General features: G+C 38.2%; 1 protein-coding gene and 1 long non-coding RNA gene across 5 annotated transcripts in view; one reads left to right on the top strand and one right to left on the bottom strand.

Annotated features, from left to right (window-relative positions):
* Positions 1-18321, bottom strand: part of ATRNL1 (attractin like 1) — a 683604-nt gene that overhangs the window by 6763 nt on the left and 658520 nt on the right. The gene's annotated exons all lie outside the window — the stretch shown is intronic.
* The window catches only part of LOC111172281 (uncharacterized), a 31979-nt gene continuing 14610 nt past the window's right edge, over positions 953-18321 (top strand). Inside the window, exons 1-3 of one of the 4 annotated variants that reach the window (XR_016388170.1) lie at positions 953-1280; positions 12974-13918; positions 16754-16838. This is a non-coding gene — a long non-coding RNA (uncharacterized LOC111172281). Of the gene's footprint in view, positions 13919-16753; positions 16839-18321 lie in introns of all 4 variants that reach the window. The other 3 variants (XR_016388171.1, XR_002643887.2, XR_002643886.3) reach the window with 3 other exon arrangements.

Genomic DNA, 18321 nt, shown 5'->3' with positions numbered 1-18321 from the left:
TTTCAATCTTACAGTACAGTACCTTGAAAAGTATAGTAGTACAGCTACAATGCTGCTGCTTTTATGTTTGCTTCCTGACATCCTGGGCTTGAAATAAAGATAATGTACTACGGCACTCTATACAGTCCTGTACAGTAAAGTACACAAAAGCACAACCACTTGTAGAGGATGCAAGCGCATGACCATGTACGCCAGACATGTAAACTAATTACGTGATTGGACGTGTGAACGCACGTTCAAATCTTTGACAGTTCGCAACTTGAAGGTTCATATGTAGGAGACACTGTATATGTTTGGAAAATATTTTCTCCCAGTCTGTAGTCTGTTTTTTCATTCTCTTAAATTGCTTTTAAGAAGTAAGAAAGTACCCCAGGGATAGAGTTGTGGATGCTCATAGAAGAAAGATGACTTGTAGAAATTTAGCTGATGTCTTAAATATAAGAAAAAGACCATTCGTATTATCAGTAGACTATCTGCACAAAAGTGGATCTCTAGTTATCATAAGTAATTGAAAGAATATTGTTTTGTTACATTGTTTTGTCCATTGATTGACAGGAACATTTGGTAAGATGTTCAGGAATAGTAAAGCCTTTCCTAAGTTTATACAAGCAATTGCTCAACCAGATACCCTGGTTTATCACAGCTACACAGGAATCATTTTATCTAGTTTTGGTTTTTGAGTAAAATAAAATATGTCATATCCCCATACTAAACCACGAGACCAGACTGCTTGCTTTGAGAAGAGGTCACCAGTTTCCCTTCCCTAAAGTCTTGGAGACTTGACTGTGAATTGAGCTGAACCAGTCCCTGAGCTCTCATAGACATCTTCTCCATGTGCTGCTCTTAGAGGAAGGCCTCACTTTTGGATCTCATCCTATACAAGGTGTCATTGAATTAGTTCATTCCTGTGAGTCAATTTATTCTAGGTAAGTCTCAAATATGACCTGGCAAGAACGGACCTCCAGAGACTCATGAACAGGAGGAAATGCCAGTGTGGGGAAATGGACACTGTAAGAGGAAGTTCGACTCGCCTAGCGCAGTGCTGTGGAAGTAAAGGGAGGAGAGAAGTCAAGGCGTCTGCAAAAAAGTACCTAAGGGGCCAGCATGTGAGGCTTGCTAAAGAGGCTTTTGGATTTCCTCAAGGAAGATGCTGGTGATCTTGAGTCATTTCCATACTTAACTGAGGATGGAAGCCTGACAGTTAAGCAGGGAATGGAGTGAGAGGGAGTGTGGCCAACAGACATAAGTCTCATGTGCAAGATGTTTGTCGATGGAAAGAGGTAAGTAAGCTGGTACGTAGGGGAAGCAGCAGGGTCAGATGAGATGTACGTGAATACATATGATTATCTGAGTACATATACATTTTTTTAAAGATAAAAGGAGTTTCAAGTACATTTGAAAACAGAAGAGAAGGTATTTATGGAGAAGGAGAAATTAATGGTGTTAGAGAGGGAAGGGATTAAAAAGTTACAGTCATCACTGGCTAGGCTGATAATCTTACATATTTAGTTTTTAAGGGTTGATGTTAAGTAACCTACTCTTTCAGGATATTAATAATTATCCTGAGTTTCTTAGGGATAACATAAGTTCAAAGGTTCAAATTTAAGTAAAATTTACTTTCTTGACCTTTGAAGAGCACATATGAACATCTGAAGTGTCCAAAATAGATGTTTTAACCACTTATTATGCTGTGAGAAATAATTAGTTTGTTATTTCTGTAAGGGAGGGAGCCGAAGCACATTATTTACAAAAAATCAGAGACCGTGGTTGTGCTAAGTGAAAGTTCAGCACAGACAGACCTTAAGTTTCCACAGATCTCTTGGCACACTTCTGGCAAAATTTACAACCTTTTGTTATTTCATCTTTGGTACCATCTTATCCAGAGACAGCCAAATATGACAAATAATATACGTCTCTTTTAATGTGAACAGAGATCACTTACACTAATTCCAGTGACCACAGCATCCAAATATGAAATCATGTTATTCATTAAACTGTGGCATGACCTCGTCCAAAGGAGCCCTGAGAAACAACACTTTCCCACTTACATGTAGCTGCAAACATTGTTTTCCATACAGAAGATACAGAGCCAAGAGAGAAGTAAACAGTTTAAGTGGCCCAAACAGGAAATTCTATGCTAATCCTAAACTGTCACTGTATCTTTGTATCTCAGGGTATGTGAATGTGAGATCTGGGTTTACTAATGGTGTGTAAGCTTAGAAACACATTCAGCTGAAAATAATCAATCATAAACCATATTTCAGTCCTTAATTTAAAACTAAAATTACAAATCATGCTTATTTTTAATTTGACAGCTATCTGTCCTTTCCTATGAAAACTGAACAATTAACTGAATTTTCAGATTCTGTACAAATGGCAATATGTATGAGGGAAACCCTGCTTTCCTCCAGGCAGTGATATTTGAGTGTCCACCATGTGTACTCACAGAGGTCGCTCAGAGGGCCACTTGCCCAGGTCTTATCGTCTTAATGGGCCAAATGATGCTTTCATTTCATTCAAATTTAAGCTTGAGTCCTTCACTGGACCACACAGCTGGTGGCAAACCATGAGTTCTTCTGCATTTTAAATCCTGTAATTTAATTACAAACAGCACAATAATCAAAATAACTCGTGTGTGTGTGTGTGTGTGTGTGTGTGCACGCCTTGTGTCAAATTGTTAAGTGTAAGTTTTTATTACTATGCTTGAATTTCTTCGTACTTTAATATACGGAGAACATTAAAACACAGCAACAACAACCCAGAAATTGCTAGGTCCTCCTTCAACCTATAAGAGGCCCTGGACACAAGAGTAAACAGGAGAGACAAGAACCCTGTCTTCTTAAATTGTCTAGTGTGTGGAAGACTCATGAAAAAAGAGAGAGAGAAATTAATTTCTATCATTACCTTTCAGCTAAGGAATCAAATTTTCTTAATTGAGAAAAAGAAAAGTCAAGTCAGTAGCTCTTTAAAGAAAGACAATATTGCTCCCCTTCTCCCCCAGAATGTAACAGTTATATGCTGGTGAGAGACTGAGGATACAAACACAATGGCCTGACCATATACAGAAACAGAACTCTGGCCCACAGGCTGTAGCAACCTGCACAGGAAACCAGTCTCTTATCTGTAATAACCAGCACAAGAAGCCAGCCTGCTATGTCAGGCTTGTAGGAGTCAGACTGCCACCTCTAGTAACAACCCAGGGAGTCAATTACCCCATAACAATGGGCCCCAAACAGCCAGGACTTCATTAATAACTGACAGCTTCCCTAATGTTTGTCCCTGCTTGCAACTTAGGACCAATAAGAGAAAGGGAAATATGCAGCAACCACATAGAATGCCCCGCTTCTAGTTAGCCTGTCGCCAGCTTTCCAGCTTTCTGGTGCCGACAGCCTCCAATCAGCATATACTTGAAGCTTTCTCTTTTTTCCATTATAAAATGTTCCCACACGTTGGCACTCTGCCACAGTGCAAGCAAGCGATGGTGGATGACTCCCTTGCTATATGGCAAGTACTGAATAAATAATCTTTGCTTGTAATTGGGTTGGTCTTGGTTCATTTTCACAATGACAATGAAGAAATAAAGGTAGCTTGAGATCTTCTCTGGATTAAAAAAAATATGTATCAATAAAATAAAAGCAACTTAGAAGTAAGTTCTCCATATCACCCTGTGATGCAAACGCTCTCTCCTGGTTGAGATTTCCCGAGGAACTTTTTCCCGGTGAGAGGTTTTCTGCCGATGACCCCACACTCCCCGTGCCCTAGGAGAAAGTGCTTCCTCCTGGTAGGAGGCTGCACAGTGGCACACCCCCGTGCCATTAGAGTTCCATTAAAATAGGGTCAGTCCAGAAGATCATTTTTCAAAAAGTCACACAGATCATCTGGTGAAATCCACTTATTGTGTTCTCTAGGCCTAGCACAGTTCCTTGTTATCAAAGCAATACAATTAACTGGGGGAACAATTCATTATTTTAGACTGGTGTTCTAAAGGAATTTCATTTACCATGTCAAGATGATGCACAGACGCTGCAGGCTAGCAAAATTTACATCAAAATATGCCAGTAGATTCAATAAAAATGCTGGGGTTTAAATATTTATTATAAGCTTTACCTTTTTGCACTTTTAGTTCTTAAATACCAGACACTATGACATTTAGATTATTTAAATATGAATTATAAACCTCATAAGAAAGAAAGTGCCATCTTCTGTTTCCTATTCCATTTCCATGGCCTCTTGGCATTTTGAACTGGTGCTCGATAATGGGGAACATCACCAGTGGCTGCTCTGCTTCACCCAGGGCAGGACAAGCTGGGAAGGAAGCAGACTTCTTTGGGACCATGCAGATTTCTTTCCGCACATGGGCACAGTTTAGCTGTTACTGGTTTGGATGCTAAGAGCTACCAGAGGTATTTAGTAAAAGTAGAAGATGCACCCAAATCAGGCCTTTACCCAGGACCTTGGATAAAAACAGTATTTTCCTCCTAAATTTAAGAACTTCGTTTCTCAATAAACATGTGCAGGCATGCCCTAAAGAGGAAGCGATGGAAATGAGTAAAGCTAAATATTTAAATCGTAAATATATCTTTCTAAAACCACTAAATTTGCAAAACCACCAAGGAGAAACATCAGGAATTTAGTTATCTTTAGTAAAACTCTAGCTTTTCCTAATGGAAGTGAAATGGTATTAGTAGACGCCAGCAGTAACAATCTAATCATAAAATTACTGATGTGTGTTTTTTTACACTTATGCAGAACAATTAATAAGTACAGTAATAAAATACTGCATGTCAAATGAAATTGCCTCATTTTATATACAAACATAGCACTTCCATTTTACATTTGAACAAAGCCTCAGATAAGTCATTCATTTTGAAATGCTCTCCTCCCAAGTCTGTGTAAGAGCAGGCACCACTATATATTTTAATTTCCCAAGAAAACAGCTTCATTAGGTGTGAAAGGTTAATTGCGGGTGTAAGTGGAGCTCAGGGAATGGTTCAGGGTCTGTAGTGAATTGCACAACCTGCTTCAGGAAGACTTGAACGAGCGCTGTTAACTGTTTGCCCTGCTGAAATGTTTTTACTACCTCATTTACTATCTGTCTTCTTTTATGGCTTATATTTGTAGTTCTTCTAGACCTTTACTGGCTACAGTTTTACTTCACTGTAACCAGATTTAAATGGAAATACCATGCTGGGATGTTTAAATGTTTTCTCTCTGATTGTATATAGCTACATACTACTGATCAGAGCCCTGGCTATCCTTCACACAATTAAGAAAGTGACTTTGGGAAACTCTGATGTTGCATAGACTCTAGCTGTTGTGCAGACTTAATTTAACATTCAGTGTGGCCACCCTTGCCAATATGCAACTAGGGCTGGATGAATAATTAGAAAATATGCATTTCCACTTTAATTTATCTGTTGGAAGACCAGCACAACTGAAGTCATTATTAGGCAAAACTCCAAAGGTTATATTGTTGAACAAAAATTGAAATACTTCAAGTGCTGAAGACACCGGAATGACAAATGGACCGGAATGACAAATGGACTGTATTTGTCTGAGAGTTTAAAGAAATGTTTCCCTTCACCTACTAGAAACCAGTGACAACTACAGATGTCAATGTTTAAATACAAATGATAATTGTATTCTGGTTATAAAATTTTGTTTGGCCTTTAACACATCCTTTTTTTTTTTTTTCCTGTGTTGCGCGGCTTGCGGGATCTTAGTTCCCCGACCAGGGATTGAACCCTGGCGGGCCCTCGGCAGTGAAAGCTCAGAGTCCCAACCACTGGACTGCCAGGGGATTCCCAACACATCATAACATTTTAAAGTTTAATTTAAAGGCACACAGTAAAGGTTCTACAAAATGTAATCCTACTCTAGCACCACAGTGCTGAGCACTCCCTGAATTTTATGTGAACTATTCCCTGTATTTAGAATGAGCTGAACAAATCATGGCCATTACTGTCTCAAGTCATTGTTTACTGCAAATCCTCATGGTTCTTCACAAGTAAAGCTTCTTTTAGATCATATCAGTTCTGATTTTAATTATATACTAGGAAATTTTACTGATTCATTGAAAATATTTTGTGATTCTTTTTTGAGAGCCACAAACATTATAAGAACCAGCTCTGCAGCTACCTCTCCATGTTTTTAAGTAAATTTCCAATTGAGAATTTCCTGTCTCCAAGGCAACTGGGAAAATATTTCCTAGTATTTCCTTCCTTCAATTAAAAAAATATGATATATGATAATCCCTTATTTTAAAACCTAATTATCCTTAATTTAATTGAAGAGCTTACTGTTCACTGAAGAAATTGAACTATAGCAGTTTTGTAAAAATAGCAACATTTTAATTTTCATTAGGTAGAGACATTGTATTTTAGCATTTCTAGTAGTACCATGTCATTGTTTGCTTTAGATTAAAAGGGATTATATGTGAAAGTATTTACAAACTATAGAGTATTATACAAAGCGAGTTAATAATTTCAATAACAGAATAAGTTACTACCACTAATAATAAGAAATCAAATTACAAATATTCAGAAAACTCCAAAGTCCTAAGGGTCAAAAAATTGTTTAAACAGCATATCACTTCATTCAATTATTACTTCTCGAGTGCCTACTATATGCCAGGTACTGCTCTGGTCCCTAAGGGTTAAGCAGTGAATAAGACAGACAAGACATAAAAGATTCTGTACCTCATGGTGCTTATTACATTATAGTGGGTCAAGCTCATATATTCTTTTGACCAAGTTATTGTGAGGATTGAATGTGAAGGGCTTGGAGAAGTGCCTGGCACATAAAAGCTCAGAAATGTCAATCATCATCATCGTTAACGACAAGTGGGACGTTTGAAGTCAAATTGGAAATTGATCAAACATTGGGCACTCAAGATTTTGCCTCTATCCTTTAGGATCACTCATTCATTCAATAATGCATTCAAAACTCAGTATGACTATCATGTGGAATGCCTAATAAAGGACAAAATTTGATAGAAAGATGGATTCAAAGACCCACAGACAGTATCAGTTTAGAGCAACACCGTCTGTGAGGTGATAACTGTGTTTAGAACTCAAGCCAGAATTATTTTGATGTTTTGGATAATAAAATTGAGAACTTGCTCACGAACGTATGGATGACTTGTGCGCGTTGCCTGCTCATTAAGGAATGTAAAAATAATTGAAAGTGATAACGGCAAAACAGATGAATGACAATATTCAACAGAGAAAACACTGTATTAATATTGCTTGTACTATTACAGATACCACTAATAATTAACTTTCATCCATTTTTTTAGACTTTAAAAATGCTTTTATGTTAATTATCTAGGTTCTGTTGAAGTGGGTCAGGAAGCTATTTTTGTCCTTGCTTCACAGATGGCCAGAACGAGGCACAGAGTAATTAAATGACTAGTTCAGGCTTGCACAGCTGGTGGTTATGGGGGACCTGAACCCAGGACTCCAGATCCTTTGACTTGCACTCTGCTCACTTTATAGCCGTTAGAAGGAAACTGCTGATTTGGTGCAAATGACTAACATGCGATTGTGAACCAAAAGAAAAAGAAAAGCAAAAATTGGTAGGGATGTAAAATTAGTTATGGTCAAAGGCATTAATTAATGTTGATGTTATAAAAACAACAATAATAATATAAACAATAACTGTTCTGTTAACATTGATATGATATGCCAGGCATTACCCTCCGCACTTTATATGCATTATTTTATCCATTTATGTAGATAGGAGTAGATGACAATACAGGTTAAATCCATAAACACGCATTGAGGGCGTATTGCAGGCAGCGTGGTTGAGGCTGGTTGTCGTCAGAGTCATTACCACATAGCATCAAGTGATGACAATGGTGCAAGAGCTCGTAGATTTGCTGACAATCACACAGAGACAAATTCTATGAAGTTGGCACAAGGCAAGAGGGAAAGAAAGATAAAGGTGAGATCTGCAAGGTGGGTGTGGAGATCAAAGATTCCCAGGGGAGAGATGATCTCTGAGCTGAGGTTTGAAAGAGGAGACGGAAGTTGTCAGATAAAGAGCACTGGCATGAGGGGTGTGGTATGTTCTGGGTAGAGGAAACTAAAACTTCAACAGCATGGACAGAAAGGATATTTGGGAAACGTCAGGACAGTTGCTATGGGTGGAACACAGGTGCAAATGGGAGAATGATGAGAGGGAAGAAAGAGAGGTAAGCAGAAGGGGGTCACATGATTTTTAGGAGTGAAGAGGCACAATCAGATTTTTATCTCAAAGAGACACCTCTACCGGTAGCACTGACAGACTGGAGTGGTGGATGAGGCTATGATTATTAAAACCAGATAAGAAAGCGACAATAAGGAGAGAGAAAAGGGATGAACAGGATAGATATTCAGGAAAGATTAATACGGGAGATTAAAAATAGGGAGAAGCCTAGTACGACTCACACGTACAGTTTGGTACGCCTTGGGTGGCTGGACGCATACAAATGCTATTTACTACCCTATGAAGGAGGAACAGGAAGAGTCAGGGAGTGTGAATGGTGGTGGCTCATTTGCTTAGTTCTGGACATCCTGAGTTTGATGACCTGTGGGGCGTCGTAGTGGAGATGTCTAGTTGGATATGCAGGTGTGAAGCCCGGGAATAAGTCTAGTCCAGGGAGGTAGACTTGTGGTGATCTGCATGAATTGAGTCTGAAGACTGTAATTGTACGGATGGATAATGCTAGTCGTTACAACAGTTAAACCCTGCAATCTCAGTGGCTTAGCAAAAGAGAGGTTCATTTCTCACTGTATAAAGTCTGAGGTGGGAGTCCTGATGGGTGTCAGGACGTGTGTGGGCGAAGAGGAAAGAAGCACAGCACCTGCTTTATGCAGTTACTCGGGGACCCAGACTGATGATGCTTCTGCCATCTTCAATCTGGGGTTTCCAGGGCTGCCTTGAGCATTGATGTCTAGGGGGCAGGTGGGAGATAAGAGGGTAAAAAAGGTTCAACCCCTTCTAAACCACCGTGGGCCAGAAAAGCTCAAGACACTCTGTTTCGATGCTGTTAGCGGGTACTACTTCCCAGAAACAAGTCTCCGCCAGGGGAGGGAAGTGGAAGTCTTGGGTGCAGAGCCAGCAGTCTCTGCCACTGGAGTGGGTAAGGTCTGGTAGAAAGAGAGTAAGACAGAGAGAACGACCAAGAAGAGGACTGGTAATGGAGGAGCAGAGCCCATGAGACGATCCGAACACCCAGAGAGGTAGAAGAAAGCCAGGACTGAGACAGTCCACAGACTCTGTAAGACTAGGCGGTGGTTGGCTATGACCTGTGGATCCTGCTTCTGTTTGCAACAAATAGCTCCCAAATTCCATGACAACTATAAGCCAGCTGAGTTTGTGGCTTCCAAGCTTTTCTTGATTTGAAATTCAGAACGTTCCTTGAGAGATTTCTCTTGGAAGGAAGTTGGAGTAGGTGGCTGCTAAGGTCACTTCTGGCTTGACGAATTTATGACTGCAGCTGCCTTTCTTCATCAGGCCAGCATGGAGGACCCAGTATCATTGCTGGCCTCGTCTCTCACACATGCTCTCACATGGCTGCCACAAGCATCACTGTGAAGTCAGGGGACTGGCTGGGTTCAAGAATTTCCTTGTTAGAGATCTGCGTCTGCTTTTGCTAGCTGGGAAGGAATGGACATACTCCACCCCAGTGAGAACCACACTGGTAATAGGAGGTGTGAGTTGTACTTACTGTTTGTTAGGTGTGGTTTTTATGATGCCAATAACACGGGTAAAGAAACTGGCTCTTAAGTCTCAAATTGGAAAAGTGAAGAGACTGGGCAGCGTCAAAGACCAGCCTGGGACTTGATCTTACATCTAGCAATCTGAGAACAACCTAATAGACATTTTTTTAAGTTTAGTTTTCTAATTTTTCAGATTATATTACAATTCTGTCTTTATAACTCTGCCTACCCCTCACAATTGGGAGCACCTTGAAAGTGGGGATTATGTTTTCATTCATCTTTATATCCCAATGGTTAGTCTATGATGGGTGGTCAATAAACATTACTTGAATGAGAATTAAATGATGGATCATGATGCTGTGTGCTTCTAAGGAGGTGAATTCTGATTAGAATTAGATTACAAGTCTCAGTGTTACTTTACCTTAAAGGTATTTGGAAATATAGGCTGGCCTCCTCCTTGTTTCTCTAATCCTTGTACTTAGTTGCAGAGAAGTTACTGAGAGGAGGGTGGGAATCAGGCAGGGCAGGCGAGGGACACCACAGCACCAGTGTGGCTATCGTTAATATACTGTCCAAGAAGGTGACCCAGGGGAGAGTTACCTGCATGATGCCACTGTGCTGCAAAAGTGTCCAGCCCCTTCCTGAGAACTGGGTGTGCTCATGTCCTGAGTGTGAGAGCTATACTAGTGAGCATCAGGCTTGGTATTTTTTTTTTTTTTTTTTTTTTTTTCCGGTATGCGGGCCTCTCACTGTTGCAGCCTCTCCCGTTGCGGAGCACAGGCTCCGGACGCACAGGCTCAGCGGCCATGGCTCACGGGCCCAGCCGCTCGGCGGCATGTGGGATCTTCCCGGACCGGGGCACGAACCTGTGTCCCCTGCATTGGCAGGCGCACTCTCAACCACTGCGCCACCAGGGAAGCCCCAGGCTTGTCCCTCAACAGGTTTTAATATGTGTGGCTGTGTGTACAATATTCATGAAAAACTGAAGCAGCTGCCACACTTGCTTGGCATCAAAGCATTAGCAATTTAACTCTCCCTGAATGTCTTTGCAGAGACTTTTAGTATTTTAAATCAACTTTGGTAGTTCGACCATAAGCTCCCCTCGTTCCTGGGTGGACCACTTCCCAAAAGGAAAAATCAGTTCATCTTTCGTGTTCTGAGATCTCCCTGGAGATTGTTCAATGTTAGAGCCAACACAAAAACACAAATGATTTTTTTTTAAAAGAAATTAGATTACAATTTTAAATCAAGGTTAAACAGTGTTGGGTGGTGATGTGAATCATTGCTTTCCACAGCATTTACAGGAGAGTATAGGAGACAGTTACAGGGCTTATATCCTCTACACAGATAAACTCCACTGAATATTAAAAAACAAGCACCAACCAAAAAAATGAATTTTATTAAGAGTCCAGGGTGATGTTTCTGCTCCTCTAAGTTCATGAGTCAATATTTTAAAAGAAATTTCAACATTAAAAGAAGTTGAAAACATACAACTATCTCTGCAAAGTCAAAATACAATTTTAACAAACTCCAATGGTAAAGCAAATTTATGCCTTCTATATAAAAACTCAGATCATTACAAAAATGGGAGGGAAAAAAAGATAAAATTATGCAAATCCTCACCTCTGGCCATTTAGATAAAATGGATGAGAAAATGCTATACAGAATCATGATTTTTCCATTAATATTATTATAAATTTCTTAGACCTTACCAAAAGTTATTATGGATAACTTAATGGCCAAAGGCATTTTAACAAAAACAGATGTGTCTGTAGCCAAATTGATCCTTGATAAATCTCTTTTGCTGAAGGAAAAGGCAGTATAGTTGGACAGTATATTTCTCAAAATGGACTTCAAACCATTCCTCTGATGTTTGCTAAGTGATCCAGGACCCCAGATAGTACACATTCTCTCCAATAATTCAAAACAGGGACTTTGGGGAAGTAGTTTGTTTAAATGAACTCCTTTAATCTCAAAGCGGATACTGTAAAAGAAACCTTCATTCTCTGATGCAATTTTGAGAATCTGACTGAGTACATCCCATAAATGCTGACCCTTCTGAGTGAAAAAAGTATCAGTTTGCCCCACTTTGCCTTTGGGAGGAATGAATCTGGCCTCTGAGCTACTGTAAATTGAGAAGTGTCACAAAGAGTCAGCACTAGTGGAAACCTTTCAAACCCTACAGGCAAGTAAATCATAGAGGGAGCAGACGTCAGAGTCACCTGGAACTTTCTGATGTTATATCCAGGGGGATAAACATTGCTCTGCGTTCACTCCAAGTTATCTCCATATACAAAGAGAATTCTCACACACTGTTCCACAAGCCTGGACTACAGTTTCCTAAGTGAGTTTCCAAGTGTATCTGTAGAAGGGACATCTTGCTGACCAGAGGCTCCTCATAGGTAGCAATGAAGTGGGTCAAGAGATGATGGATGGAGACAGAAATTCTTACGAGCACATGTGATTACAGAAGGCCCACTGGACACAGTCAGAATGTCACTTGTGGGGAGGGGTGGAAGACTTTGCCCTCTTTATCTGGCATATTCACTTTAGATGTCATCCACTTACTTTCAGTAAGTGCCTCAGCTAGCAGAAAGATGAAAAAACTTGCTTTCAGGTCAATAAAGGAAATCTCTTATGATCAATGGTTGATTAGAGCAGGATCTTCTAAGCGCAAGGCTCTGGTCTGCATTTTGTAAAGGGTTTTCAAATTAGTCTTACTCTGAGATCTGGGCAAGGGGCCAGTTCACCACCCAGCTGCCGCTGACTTTCAGCCCAATGGTCCATGATGAGTTCCCATAATTAGAGGAAAAAAAAATTTTAAATAAGGAAAAGAAACTTACATTTTAGAGGCATTGAATCTAAGAAAGTAGAGTGTAACAGAAGTATGGTACTATCAGGTTTTAAAAAGTACATATATTTTGTCAGATTTGGTTTCATATTCCTTACTCCAAACACTTACTAAAGTTGGAGAAATGCAGATTATAATTATTATTCGCAAAGGTACTTATGACTTGCCCTAAAAAAAAACGTAAAAGGGGATTTTGAAAGGACAAACTATAAATGGCTTATTTATAATTGACTAAGTATGTTGAGTCTTCCCTGCTTTGTGTGTGTGTGTGTGTGTGTGTGTGTGTGTGTGTGTGTAAAACTACCTTTTTAAAAGCATTTTGACCAACTGAGATCATGATAATCAAAACAAAAGCAAGTCCTCTATGAATAACTGCAGATTTTAATTAATCATATATCATTCTCATTTCACTTTCTAGAGTTGCAAATAGTCAACCAGTTGTTCTTATTTCTTTGGTCAACAGAGGATCGAGAGAAGAAAATAGAGAAGCAAAAATATTGATCTTGAGCTAATGAGCCACAATGCCAAAGGGCTACCCATTATTTCTACAGAGTTAGAATAATTTGCAAAGGACGGAAAGTCAGTGTTACAGAAAAGCAGATCCTAATGCTCATGACTTAGATGTCCACTGTCTATCAGTAGGACTCTTAGTTGCAAGTTTAGAGCACTCTTTGAAGGGGATTATAGACAACGTGATCTGTAACAAATGTTGGGTGAGCTACCTGAGATGAAGTATGGACTGTCTTTGTAAAAAAGAACCTACTTGCTTGGCCAGAACTGTCCCAGCTGAATCAACAGCTAAACTAGTTATATTCAAAATTTAATTTGAATTCAAATAAAAGCAATTGAATTGTAGGTGACTGAATTACCTGGCTGTTTGAACTGTTCATATCCGTATCCAGCCATGGTGCCCTTTGTGTTTGACTAGATCATATTCTGAAGCTTATCATCCAACGTGAAGAGTTGTTACACTCCCATTCTGAGCATGGCCTTCATTTAGATGTGTAATTAAACATGGCAGAAGCAAGGTTCGGGGCAAACGTCTAATAAATCTCTAGTATTCCTGTGGGGTGAAATATATTATTTAGTAATTTTAAATGACTAAGTTTTAATTTGGGAAAAAGCCTGTTTAGAAGAAGGAAACAGGACACATGATGCCACATGAAGATAACTTTAAAATATGGAGCATTGGGGCTTCCCTGGTGGCGCAGTGGTTGAGAGTCCGCCTGCCGATGCAGGGGACACGGGTTCGTGCCCCGGTCCGGGAAGATTCCACACGCCGCGGAGCGGCTGGGCCCGTGAGCCATGGCCGCTGAGCCTGCGCGTCCAGAGCCTGTGCTTCACAGCGGGAGAGGCCACAAAGGTGAGAGGCCCGCGTACCACAAAAAAAATATATATATATATATGGAGCATTGGCATTAAAATGTGAATTAAACATAGCGTATCAACCATAGCCACACCACCTTAGACCAGGTACATGAGGAAATATTTCCTAAACTTCCCAAAATGGCCAATATTTTAATATGCAAGGATCTCTAGCACAATCTTTGAAAAAATTTTAGGAACTATACCACCAAACTTCAAGAGGTGCTTCTCTCACAGGTTATTTAACCTTTCTCAAACATTTACATTGGATTGATATTTGAAAAGAAAGGTGAACTGAAAAGAGAAAAAAATATGTTTTATATACAAAAGCAATCTGTTCAACTTTCAATCTTTAATATATTGACGTGTTTTGTTCTAGCATTACTCAAAATTAGCTTTGAGATAAAAGTTCACATTAATTATCGATAATGTAGTCTAATCACTGCTGACATTTTGAAAGAAGATATTAAGGCAGCCAAGATAAACTAAAAAGTGGGTGAAAAATACTACATATGTTCATCACAGGAAGACTATAGTGCTCCTCAATGAGTTCATTTTTTTCTTAAACTAAAACCCTGGAGTCAAGATAAACTAATTGGGCCTTCTGACCTTCTCAAGCATGAGCTCCTTCACACTTGGCACTTCTCTGGTTCTTAGATTATGAGACAAAAAGATTTTGGATGTATTTCAGTTTTAATTTCATCGTTCTATCGATTTTTATGATTTTAAGTATGACATAAAAATAAGATACGGTGTGTCAACGATTTCCCTTTCTCAATTTAAATAATTAGCCCTAGAATTAAGTGAAGATTAAATCTAAGCTGGCACTACCTTTTGAATTTAGTGAATATTGCAAATTTTAATATTAAAACCACCAGGTACTTTTATTATTATACAAAAATCCCTAAATCCCAGTATGAAATATTTGCAACCAAACTTAGCATCTGCAAATTTTTCCTTTTAAAAAACATAAGCACTGGGCTTCCCTGGTGGCGCAGTGGTTGAGAGTCCGCCTGCCGATGCAGGGGACACGGGTTCGTGCCCCAGTTCGGGAAGATCCCACATGCTGCAGAGTGGTTGGGCCCGTGAGCCGTGGCCGCTGAGCCTGCGCATCCGGAGCCTGTGCTCCGCAACGGGAGAGGCCACAGCAGTGAGAGGCCCGCGTACCGCAAAACAAAACAAAACAAAACATAAGCATAAATTAGCTCCTATAGTTCGTTTATTTAGTCAATATAAAAAGTTGAAATTTCTACTAGTTGAACTAAGTGAAAAAAAAGCATTAAATGCAGTTATAATACAAATGCAAAAGAAAATACTGATTTTGATTGTCTCATGTTCTTCAGGATAAGTATTCTAGAAAATGAGGTTTGTGGGATAGTTACCTCAGTGAGTTTGGAGATGCCTTTATTTCTTACAATCCTATTGAAATGAATTTAATAATCTTAAAAGTATGAGGGAATCAAGCTCACAGGACGCGTTTCTAAAATCATTCTTAAAATCTTATCCTACTAAAAAAGATGCTTTTCACACATATAAACACATACGTATATGCATGGAGTTTTAGATTAAGTCCTAAGAACCAACAACTTACAAAATATTCTATTAAATTTATACTGGTTCTCTTTGTACTATCAATATGAACAGAAGCAAACTACTCCCTATGTAAAAAAAAGAAAAAGAAAAAGAAAAAAACCTTTCATTTCTGGTTTTGATGAGAATATTCAAAAAAGGAAAAAGGTAAGACAGTGATCATCAAAAACTGAATCTGGGGCCCTTGGTTTGAGATAATTAACTAATCAATAGACAATTCTTCTCAGGGACACATAGGACCAGACATTTATTAAGGAACTCTTCAGAGTTTCATACAAGGTAATTAATACAGGCTTCACTATAGAAAATTACATTTTAATGACTTTCTGTTCAAGTTACATGAATTTTATGTAAGGAAAAGCTTATAAAGTCTAAAATTTTCTTTCCACCCAAGTTATTAAAATTTGTATTTGAATATAGTTCCTTTCATTAACATTAAATCAGTTACCTTTAATTTATGAAAAAGGACTGCTAAGTTTTACCACAATAGTTTGCACGGCTTTGATTTGCATTCATGAAAAAACACAATAACTTAATTTGCTACTTGGAAAGAATTTGACAGATGCATTAATCATGAAGAAACCGAATTCACTTTTCTTTACTCTTTCTCACAAAGATAGATCTAAGATAAGAGACTACTGATTTAACATTCTTTAAGGAAAATGAGGTGTAATGATAATAATGGAGATATTCATAGAACTAGAGAATTTTAGAGCTGGAAGGAATCTTAGAAATTCCCTGATTTAACAAATGCGGAAAGAACAATTCCATCTCCCAAACTGTCCATGGAGCAGAGTAGTGAAGAAGGAGTATTCTCATTTTCTCCACTGGAAATCAGCACAGAAGTTAGAATTATTCAAGGGCTGACTAATTTGGCTTTTAAATGACTTTGGTTCCTCCTGAACCATGCTACTTCTTGTCCCTAAGGTTTTGAGAGTATAGTCTGAGCTCAGAGATGATGCTGAATCATAACATGAAACACCTATTGCAGAATTTAGATTTTTTTAAAAATAGCATGAAAACAGCACTAAAACTGTTCCCGACATCTACACTGTGCACTGATTCTTTTGACATGTCAATTAAATATTGTCAAATACATTTACAAGTTTGTATCACTGTGAAAATATTTGGGTAAAGATATTCAACAACAATATATTGTACTGCAAATATTTCTCTAATTTTGCTATTTGTCTTTTCACTTTGTTTTATTTTTCTTTCTCTTGCATCAAACTTTTATTTTCAGATGTAGTGCAAGTCACAGATCATCTTTATGACTCCTATGTTTATATGCTGCTTGGAAAAGCCTCTCCTATTCAGACTATCATAAGGTATTCCTATGTTGTTTTCTATTGCTTTTTTAAATTTAAATTTTGGTATTAAACAAAGTACAAAAATTACTGAAAGCAACAGCAATCACAACATTCTAAGCAAATGTTCAAATTTTAAAAATCACTTTTAAATGAAATGTAATTGTGTTTTTGATCCACTACCTACATGTTATATACCTGTGTGTGTGTGTGTGTGTATATATATATATATATATATATATATATATATATATATATATATATAAACATACATATACATTAATTACTGAGTTACATGAAGATTTTGGTATAAAAATTTAAATCATGGGACCATTTCATCAGAGTCACTTCACCATCATTAGAAACCTTTCAATCCTCCAGTAAAGGCTTTGGACAAGAAAATACTGTAAGTGCCTACAGATTGATCTTAATAAAGAATCAAAGGCTTTTTGTGGTTCACACATTATGTTGAATCATGGAAATAATTTATATTCTCCCTTTACTGTGGGGCAAAGAAACACTAGTATCTTAAGCAAAAGAAGAAAACAACCCATGTGCCAAACTTACTACACTTGGGTTGTGTTTTCCTTGTGCTAAAGATTCTAAATTATTTTTACTCCATTGGTTTTTTGTTTCTATAGAAATAAATTTAATTTCTTCTTCTCTAAGCCTACAACTATTTTCTCTCTATGTTATTCGCTATATAAAAGAGCTTGCCTTACTTCTTATTAGTTTAAAAATTTTTAAATCTGTTCTTATACTACCACATATGTCAGCATGGAAAAGAGTATTTTTTGCTGGAGATAATCCTACTGACTTTTGAGAAAGAATATTATTCTGGTTACTTATTTATATATGTAGAAGGGTCACGTTATTTTTTTTAAATTATACTTAATTTTGTTGGGCTATTTATCTTCAGGAAATATTAATGATACTCAATTCTAACTAAATGATTACAGACAAACCATTCTTCATTCTGCTTTCTTTAATAAAACATACAAATCTCAGTTGACAAAATGTACTGTTTCTCCTAAAAGATAAGAATTAAAGTAAAAATATTCTCCCAAGCTCAGGGAATGCCAACTGCCTATGTATATCCACAGAATTTTTCACTTCAAGTAAATCTTAGTGCTAAAATATTTGGTGGGAATGTGGGACCAGGTTCAGAGAAGTTTCAGGCCCTGGTCCTGCACCATCTCACCTTCAGCCCGACAGGGTAATTACCCTAAAGGTTAATAAGGCTGACAGCAGCCTCATTCAGCCAAGCAAACCTTAGCCTACTACTCCAGGTGGGTCAAAATCACTGACACAGGGAGCCCACCAGTGTTTAAGAAACACTTTCACTCATAAGTTTGAAACAGAAAGTTTTGGTTAACCCTGAATTATCCACGATATTCAGTTAATCTGTTTTTATTTGACAATATTTAAAAATGCAGAGTTATAAAAAGGTTATTAAATTTAAGATACATTTCACTTCAATATGAGGGGATTCACCAATATTTTA

Source organism: Delphinapterus leucas, chromosome 16, assembly GCF_059928025.1.
Source record: "Delphinapterus leucas isolate spDelLeu-1000000601 "Yukka" chromosome 16, BTC_Dleu_Yukka2, whole genome shotgun sequence".
In the NCBI taxonomy this organism is placed as follows: domain Eukaryota; kingdom Metazoa; phylum Chordata; class Mammalia; order Artiodactyla; family Monodontidae; genus Delphinapterus; species Delphinapterus leucas.
The sequence above is the reverse complement of the archived record's forward strand: the minus strand, read 5'-3'. Positions and strand labels throughout refer to the sequence as shown.